This window comes from Hemitrygon akajei, chromosome 20 (assembly GCF_048418815.1).
Source record: "Hemitrygon akajei chromosome 20, sHemAka1.3, whole genome shotgun sequence".
NCBI classification, from domain to species: domain Eukaryota; kingdom Metazoa; phylum Chordata; class Chondrichthyes; order Myliobatiformes; family Dasyatidae; genus Hemitrygon; species Hemitrygon akajei.
The window spans coordinates 14,067,228-14,077,397 of record NC_133143.1 but is presented as its reverse complement, the minus strand read 5'-3'; the positions used below and the strand labels follow the sequence as shown (position 1 = coordinate 14,077,397).

The window sequence follows — 10,170 nt, the reverse complement described above, 5'->3', positions numbered from 1 at the left end:
GTTGACATTCTGCTCTCCTCAACTGATTGATGTGGCGTCTCCAGGTGATATCAGACTCAATCTCCACTATGTAGGAGAGTGGTCCAGTTCTGTCCTTAATTATTCCACGTGCCCACTTTTGATCACCTCTGTAGTTCCTGGCCAGGACTTTGCCCAGGAGTAAAACTCCTTGTTTGAGGGGCCTCCAATTTGTCACAGCTGTTTGTCCTACATACTCCTGAGATTGGATTTGAGGAGATCCAAGCGTGAACGTGAGGGATGACCCAGAAACCGGCCTATGCAAGGAGGAAAATGGCAGACTTCTGCTTCAGTGTTGGTATAGTGTGCTCTGCTGACAGTGTGTTCTTTAGACTATGGACAAACCTTTCCACAAAGCCATTTGTAGCTGGGTGTTATGGTGCAGATATGTCTTATCCCATTCATTTTTAGGAATGATTGAAGCTGTTCTGTCACAATCTGTGGTCCGTTGTGTCACTAAGTGTTCCTGAGCACTAGTCCTTGTGAAGAGGCTTCTCAAGCAATCAAAAATGTCAGAGGCAATTGGGAACACTCCTGGCCACTTTGTAGCTGCTACCAAGAAGTTTGTGCCTGTGAACGGTCCTGCAAAATCCATGAACTCCTCTGCCAGGGCAATGCTGGCCATTCCCAGGGGTGGAGAGGTATTGCTCTTGGCATTTTCTGGACATGTTGCCATCCCCTACAGTACATGACAACCTGCTTGACTGCTGCCAGGCCATCAGCCAAAGTTTCAATCCAACACTTCCATTTTAACCACACCTAGATGACCAGCATGTAGCTCCTCCAACACTTTAACTCTTGGTGTGGATAGTACAACAACTCTTAATCCCACATAAGGCAATCCCCCACCCCCATCAAGGGCAATTCCATTCTGCTGCTGGTAAAATAGGAGAAGTGGGATTTCCGTTCCATATTCCAGCCATTTTGGGTGACTATGTAGGCCTGAGACAGTGGGGTGTTTTCTCGTTTCTCTTTGGATCTTCTGTGCCATAATAGGCAGACTTTTGATTTGCATTAGGGAGAATACATAAAGAGGAGTGTCTTTCTCAGTAAATTTTTCAGGTATTTCCATTTCCAAGGATAAACAAGACAATCCACCAGCATTTCCATTATTATTTATCCTCTTGAATTCTATCTTGTAACTGCGTCCGCCCAGAAACAGAACCCATCTCTGTATACATGCCACTGCTGTTAGTGGAACACCTTTCTGTGGATTGAAAATGGACAGTTGTGGTTGATGATCTGTAACAAGGGTAAACTTTCTCATACAAGTACTGGTTGAAACATTTCACACCCAAACCACACTCAAGGCCTCTCTGTCGATCTATGTAATTTTTCTCTGCAGTGGTAAGGGAACATGATGCAAAGGCAATGTGACATTACTGCACGTATATCATAAGGCCCCAATAATGCTGGTCCTTCTGTTTTTACAACATACGAGCTCAATGTGGCTTGTTGGTTGACGTGTTTCACTGTACCAGAGGAATTATCCAGTATGAGTTCTTTGTTGAATATCTACAGGCTTTGTTCAGTACCTTTGAAAAGCCATTCAAACTCATTTTGTGGAATGACTAACAGCTGAGCCAATCTCCAATCATTTTAATTAATTTGCTGTTCACTTCTAGCATAAGCTATATTGCTTGTCTATTGTTAATTTTGACAATGTTAATCTCAAGGCTACACAATTCTGCATGACTCTAGTCATTATCAGATTTTTCATTAGCAGAATGCAAATTAGTACTCTTTTTGAAACTGCCACTTGAACTTTTATCTTTTTCTCTTCCTTGTGCAGTCCATTTATTTTTGTCTGCCCAACATGCTGTTTGCATGTGTCCAATTTTATTCCATTTTCTGCAAATTTCACTTTACAATCTGCACTTGTTTGGCATATGTGAGCCCAAGCCACAATGGTTAACAAAATTTGTTCAGCCAGGCCAGTTTCTGTTTAGAGGATGCATTCTAGTTCACACTCACTTTCATTCCTGACTGTAACTCAATTGTGTTTCTGTATGTGGTTTCCATTCAAACAGCGATTTCCACTGCATGTTTGAATGTAAGCTACGCTTCAGTTAGGAGCCATTTTGGAATGCTTTATTTTAAGATTTCACAAACTAAACAGTTTCTCAGTGCATCATTAAGCCCATTTTTAAACTGACAATACTTAGACAATCTCTTCAATTCAGGCACATGCGCTGAAATGGACTTCCCTTCTTGTTGATTCCACTTATGAAACCTAAAGTGTTCTGCAATTAATAAAGGCTTTGTTTCTAAGTGCATTACTTTGACAATATCACCAAAGCTCATTGCTGCAGGTTTGATTGGAACAATCAGACTTCAAATCAAACTGCGTGCCTTTAAACCTAATGCACTTAACAAAATTAACACTCGCTTCTCATTGGTTATTTCATTTGCTGCAAAATATTGTTCCAATAGCTCAATATACATGAGCCAATTACCCGTTGTGTAATCAAACTCATCAATCTTTCAGATGTATCCAGCCATTTCTGAATTTTTTGATGATTATGATCACCCAGAAGTCAGTCTGTATGAACCTTGAGCTCTTCTGTTTACAGCTTTTTTCAAAAAAGAACTCGATCATGTCCTCCTTTCCGAAGATTGACTCTTTACATGCTGAGCTGTTTCTTTTAAATTCAAACTTTCTTACAGTATTTTATTTGAACATCTCGCTCTGCTTCAACAGGTCAGTAATTGTCTCAGGTTCACTTTAAAAAATCCTTGTCAACAATGTTATGTTTCATAACTTCAAAACTTTAAATCTACTTCAAAGGAAAACATGGGAGTCTGGGAATAGAGGTGTACTTCAAGTTCACTTTAAGTGTGGTGCACATGTATCACTTGGCAGCATAATGACATATGCAATTAATGTATTTTTACATGTAACCTGTAATTATTTAAATGAACAGGAAAGTTTAAACAATATGGATATATACAAGATTATAAAATACACAACAGGCAAAACCAAAGGAAGAAAGAGTTTGAGGTTTTGTTGAGTTTTGAATGTGGACCTGTTTCTAATATCAATCAAATTAGGTTAACAAAGGATTTGGGAAAAAAAAAGCAATAGGAGATATTGTGTTCACAAAACCTTTAAGAGATTTGTAAAGATAGTAAGCAATGTGACAAACCTTTGGTGTTAGAAGCTATGCAAGGAAGCTTTGGGGAGTAATCTCTGGAGTGCCTCTCGAATCTAGAATCTAGATGCATCCATGGACCAAGTTAAGAGTAATTTAATCAGGGGAAAAGTTGTAGACCTAAACATTTAAAAGGGTTTTGTGGTGGAGTAAGAACAAATAACTTAATAGTGTTGATTAAATTTTATGGGAAAGATGTGGCTAGATAGGGTTAATTTTAAGATATATGAGTTTGAGTTCCCCCCCCCCCCCCCTTCCACTGGGATGTTTCCTGTGCCAAAAGTTTAGCCATGTAACAGCTGCCTGTAAGGATAAAAAGTGGTGTGGTAGGTGTGAAGAAGAACATGATTATGGAAATTGTGGATAAAGTGTTAGGCTAACATGTAGTAACTCTGCAAGGTAACATATGTAGGTCTGTCTATACAGGGTGCCCTGTATACAAAAAAAAGCTGTAGAAGTGCATGCAGAGTGCTCAGGTGGAAATGGGCATATAATTTCTGTAGAAAATACCGAAGGCACCTATTAAATCGCAGAATACTGATAGATTAAGACCATAAGACAAAGGAGCAGAAGTCGGCCATTTGGCCCATCGAGTCTGCTCTGCCATTTTATCATGAGCTGATCCAGTCTCCCATTTAGTCCCACTCCCTCACCTTATCACCATAACCTTTGATGCCTTGGCTACTCAGATACCTATCAATCTCTGCCTTAAATACACCCAATGACTTGGCCTCCACTGCCGCTCGTGGCAACAAATTCCACAGATTCACCACCTTCTGGCTAAAAAAATTTCTTCGCATCTCTGTTCTAAATGGGCGTCCTTCAATCCTTAAGTCATGCCCTCTCGTACTTGACTCTCCCACCATGGGAAACAACTTTGCCACATTCATTCTGTCCATGCCGTTCAACAATCGAAATGTTTCTATGAGGTCCCCCCCTATTCTTCTAAACTCCAAGGTGTACAGTCCAAGATCAGTCAAACATTCTTCATATGTTAACCCTCTCATTCCTGGAATCATTCTAGTGAATCTTCTCTGAATCCTCTCCAATGTCAGCACATCCTTTCTTAAATAAGGAGTCCAAAACTGCACACAGTACGCCAAGTGAGGTCTTACCAGTACCTTATAGAGCCTCAACATCACATCCCTGCTCCTATATTCTATTCCTCTAGAAATGAATGCAAACATTGCATTCGTCTTCTTCACCACCGACTCAACCTGGAGGTTAACCTTAAGGGTATCCTGCACGAGGACTCCCAAGTCCCGTTGCATCTCAGAACTTTGAATTCTCTCTCCATTTAAATAATAGTCTGCCCATTTATTTCTTCTACCAAAGTGCATGACCATACACTTTCCAACATTGTATTTCATTTGCCACTTATTTGCCCATTCTCTCAATCTATCCAAGTCTCTCTGCAGGCTCTCTATTTCCTCAGCACTACTGGCCCCTCCACCTATCTTTGTATCATCAGCAAACTTAGCCACAAAGCCTTCTATTCCATAATCTAAATCGTTGATATACAATGTAAAAAGAAGCGGCCCCAACACGGACCCCTGTGGAACACCACTGGTAACCGGCAGCCAACCACTTTATTCCTACTCTCTGTTTCCTGCCAATCAACCAGCGCTCTATCCATGTATGTAACTTCCTTGTAATTCCATGGGCTGTTATCTTGTTTAGCAGCCTCATGTGCAGCACCTTGTCAAAGGCCTTCTGCAAATCCAAATACACAACATCCACTGCATCTCCCTTGTCTAGCCTACTTGTAATTTCCTCAAAAAATTGCATTAGTTTTGTCAGGCAGGAATTTGCTTTAAGGAAACCATGCTGAGTTCTGCCTATCTTGTCATATGCCTCCAGGTACTCCATAACCTCATCCTTGACAATCGACTCCAACAACTTCCCAACCACCGATGTCAAGCTAACAGGTCTATAATTTCCTTTTTGCTTCCTTGTCCCCTTCTTAAATAGCAGAGTGATATTCGCAATCTTCCAGCCCTCCGGAACCATGCGAAAACCTATTGACTTTTGAAAGATCATTGCTAATGCCTCCGCAATCTCCACAGCTAGTTCCTTTAGAACACGAGGGTGCATTCCATCTGGTCCAGCAGATTTATCTACCCTTAGAATATTCAGCTTCCTGAGTACTTTCTCAGTCGTAATTGTGACTGCGCACACTTCTCTTCCCTGACACCCTTGAGTGTCCTGCTGATGTCTTCCTCAGTGAAGACATCTTCTCAGACATCAACTGCTGATGTCTTCCTCAGTGAAGACTGATGCAAAGTACTCATTCAGTTCCTCCGCCATCTCTTTATCTCCCATTACAATTTCTCCAGCATCATTTTCTATCGGTCCTATATCTACTCTCACCTGTCTTTTACTCTTTATATACTTGGGAAAAGCTTTTAGTATCCTTTTTGATATTACAAACTTTGTATTTGCCAGCTTCCTTTCATAGTTCATCTTTTCCCTGTTAATGACCTTCTTAGTTTCCTTTTGTAAGCTTTTAAAAACTTCCCTTGTTGCATCTTGTCACGGTTGCATCCTTTTTCCATTCAAAATGTTCTTCTTTTTTGGAATATATCTGTCTTGCACCTTCCTCACTTCTCGCCTAAACTCCAGCCACTGCTGCTCTACCATCCTTCCCGCTAGTGTCCCTTTCCAGTCAACTTTGGCCAGTTCCTTTCTCATGCCACTGTAATTTCCTTTACTCCACTGAAATACCGACACATTGGATTTCGGCTTCTCTTTCTCAAATTTCACAGTGAACTCAATCATGTTATGATCACTGCCTCCTAAGGGTTCCTTCACCTCAATCTCTCTAATCACCTCTGGTTCATTACACAATACCCAATCCAATACAGCTGATCAACAACAAGCTGTTCTAAAAAGCCATCTTGTAGACACTCTGCAAATTCTCTTGCTTGAGATCCAGTGCTGACCTGATTTTCCCAATCCACTCGCATGTTAAAATCCCCCACAATTATCATAACACTGCCCTTCTAGCAAGCCTTTTCTATTTCCTGTTGTAATTTGTAGGCCACATCACTGCAACTGTTAGGAGGCCTGTATATAACTGCCATCAGGGTCTTTTTACGCCTGCAATTTCTTAGCTCAACCCATAAAGATTCTGCACCTTCCGATCCTATGTCACCTCTTTCTGATGATTTAATATCATTTCTTACCAATAAAGCCACGCCACCCCCTCTGCCGACCTGCCTATCCTTCCAATACACCGTGTGTCCTTGGACGTTCAGCTCCTAGAGACATGCATCCTTTAGCCACGTCTCAGTGATGGCCACAATATCATACCTGCCAATTTGTAGCTGTACAACAAGATCATGCACCTTATTCCTTATGCTGTGTGCATTTAAGTATAACAGCTTAAGTCCAGTATTTGGTACCTTTTGTTTTGATTGCACTGCAACTCATCCCAATGGCTGAAAATTTGCTCCATCGCCTGTCTGTCCTTCCTGACATCTTTACTGCTCACTATCTTAGATTTATTTCTGTTTTCCCCCTCCTCCACTCTATCATTCTGGTCCCCCTGCCAAATTAGTTTAAACCCTCCCTAACAGCTCTATTAAGCCTTCCTGCCAGGATATTGGTCCCCTTCAGGTTCAGATCTAGCCTGTCCTTTTTGAACAAGTCATACTCCCCCCAGAAGAGATCCCAATGATCCAAGAATCTGAAGCTCTGCCCCCGCACCAGTCTCTCAGCCACACATTCATCTGTCTGATCCTTCTATTCTTGCCCTAGCTAGCACATGGCACAGGTAGCAATCCTGAGATAACTACCCTGGAGGTCCTGCTTCTCAGCTTCCTTCCTAACTCCTCTCTTCAGGACCGCCTCCTATCCATGTCATTGGTACCAACTTGTACCAAGACAGCTGGCTGCTCGCCCTCTCCCTTCAGAATATTCTGGACCCGATCCAAGACATCACGTACCCTGGCACCTGGAAGGCAACACACCATGCGGGTATCTCTATCAGGCTCACAGAATCTCCTGTCTGTTCCCCTGACTATGGAATCCCCTATGACTACCGCATTCCTCTTCTCCCTCCTTCCCCCCTGCACAACATCGCCGGGCTCAGTGCCAGAGACCTGGTCACCGTGGCCGTCCCCTGTCAGGTCATCCCCCTCAACAGCATCCGAAACGATATACTTGTTGCTGAGGGGGGCAGCCACAGGGGTGCTCTCCACTATCCAGGCATTTTCCTTCCCTCTCCTGACAGTCACCCAGTTTTCTGACCCCTGTAGCCTAGGGATGACTACTTCCCTGTAGCTCCTGTCTATCACCTCTTTCCCTAATAAGCAGTAGGTCATCAAGCTGCAGCTCCAGATCCCTAACACGGTCTCTGAGGAGGTGCATCTCGGTGCACCTGGTACAGATGTGGCCATCAGGGAGGCTGGAGGTCTCCCAAGATTCCCACATCTGACACCCTGAACAAAGCACTAACCCTGCAGACATGTTACCTAATTCCACAGGAATGAAACAAGGAAAAATAAGTCTACTCACCCACTTACCTCATCAAACACACAAACTTTTAAACCGTTAGCTCGTACCGTTAGCTGTGTGAGCCCTGCTGTTCCTCCGTCTGTCCGGGCCGATTCACCAAGGGGAGAAAAAGACCAACTCCTAAGCTAATTAGATTAATTAAAGGACCTTACCCGGCCTTAACTGACTGGGAGCAAGCTCATCCTCAGCCTCTGCCCGCCAAAGCCCCGCAAGCCAAAGCCTTCCTACTCTGTCTTCCACTACTCCATCGCCCACTACTACATCACCCGCTCTGTTAATCTGTTCACTTTTTAAACTCTCCCGCTGCTTCAGAGGCCGACTTTCACGCACTTGCGCAGTCGTGCCCCGTTCAAACTGCCGAAGAAATGACTTTCCCCCTCTCAATCTGTTCGCTTTTTAAACTCTCCTGCTGCCTCAGAGGCCGCCCTTGACGCACTTGCGCAGACATGCCCTGTTCAAACTGCTGAAGAAATGACCTTCCCCCTCTCAGTAAGAGCGGTCAGTATGTAAAGTGCATGATTGTATAATAATGATTCGATAATTGTTGATAAACTGAAGTTTGTCACTCACACGCCAGATATGGTAAATCATACAGAACAAACTGAATCAAATTATATTAAAAGCTGCCGAAAAATATCTAGAGGAAATACTTAATTCTAAAATATATTAATGATGCTTTATAAAGAACAATGACACTTTACAAGTTAATAATGTTCAGGTTAAAAAGGAAAGTTCTTGATGGTTTTTCTAATTTTACAATAGAACACTAGAAGACTTGGCTAATGGTCATAAATTTCAGAAATTTATTGAAGATTTACCAAAAAAATCTGATGTTATATGAGTACGGGAAACAACACACACAAAATGCTGGTGGAACACAGCAGGCCAGGCAGCATCTATAGGGAGAAGCACCTCCCTATAGATGCTGCCTGGCCTGCTGTGTTCCACCAGCATTTTGTGTGTGTTGTTTGAATTTCCAGCATCTGCAGATTTCCTTGTGAGTACAGGAAACCTGGTTGAAATCTTGTCTAAGTTTTAAGGTACAAGTTTATGTTGATATAAGATGTGATCGGACAATGGGTAATGGAGGAGGAGTAGCTACCATTGGCAAGTAAACAATAGCACATAGTGGGAATAAAAGGGGCCTTTTTTGGTTGGCTGCCAGTGACTAATGGTGTTCCTCAGGGGTCCATATTGGGATGACTGCTTTTCACATTGTTTGTCAGTGATTTAGGTAATGGAATTGATGGTTTTGTGGCAAAGTTTGCATATGATACAAAGATAGATGGAGGGGCAGGTAGTGCTGAGGAAGCAATGTGATTACAGCAGGACTTGGACAAATTGGAAGAATGGGCAAAAAAGGGCCGATGGAATACACTGTTGGGAAATTTATGATAATGGATTTTGGTAAAAGGAACAATAGTGCGGACAATTATCTAAATGGGGGGAAGGTTCAAATATCAGAGGTGCAGAGAGACTTAGGAGTCCTCGTGCAAGACTCCCAGAAGGTTAATTTACAGTAAAGAAGGCAAATGGAAAGTTGGCATTTATTTCAAGGGGAGTAGAATATAAAAGCAAGGAGATAATGCTGAGCCTTTATAAGACACTAGTCAGGCTGCACTTAGAATGTTGTCAACAGTTTTCGGCCCCATGTCTCAGAAAGAATGTGCTCTCATTGGAAAGAGTCGAGAGCAGGTTCATGAGGATGATTCTGTGAATGAAGGAGTTAGGATCTGAGGAGTTTTGGTAGTTTTGGGCGTATGTTCATGAAGTTTAGAATAATGCAGGGGGATCTCATTGAAACCTATCAAATGTTGAAAGGGCTAGATAGGATGGATGTAGAGGGCAGGGCTGGATTCTCAATATTCCTGGAATTCAGTGCTTTAAAAGGGATAGAGGGGGGAAGGGGAGGAGGGGTGGCATTACTGGTCAGGGATAATATTACATCTACAGAAAGGGTGGGTAATGCAGCAGGATCCTCTTTTGAGTCAGTATGGGTGGAAGTCAGGAACAGGAAGGGAGCTGTTACTCTACTGGGGGTATTCTATAGGTCCCAGGTAGCAGCAGAGATACCAAGGAGCAGATTGGGAGGCAGATTTTGGAAAGGTGCAAAAATAACAGGGTTGTTATCATGGGTGACTTTAACTTCCCTAATATTGATTGGCACCTGATTAATTACAAGGGTTTAGATGGGACAGAGTTTGTTAAGTGTGTCCAGGATGGATTCTTGTCACAGTATGTTGACAGGCCGACTAGGGGCAATGCCATACTAGATCTAGTATTAGGTAACAAACCGGGTCAGGTCACAGATCTGTCAGCGGGTGAGCATCTGGGGGACAGTGATCACCACTCCCTGGCCTTTAGCATTATCATGGAAAAAAATAGAATCAGAGAGGACAGAAAAATTTTTAATTGGGGAAGGGCAAATTATGAGGCTATCAGGCTAGAACTTGCGGGTGTGAATTGGGATGATGTTTTTGCA

At 42.6% G+C, this 10,170-nt stretch overlaps 1 protein-coding gene across 1 annotated transcript in view; it reads left to right on the top strand.

The window, feature by feature from the left end:
- elovl2 (ELOVL fatty acid elongase 2) overlaps nucleotides 1–10,170 on the top strand; it is a 129,080-nt gene that overhangs the window by 955 nt on the left and 117,955 nt on the right. The window lies entirely within an intron of this gene.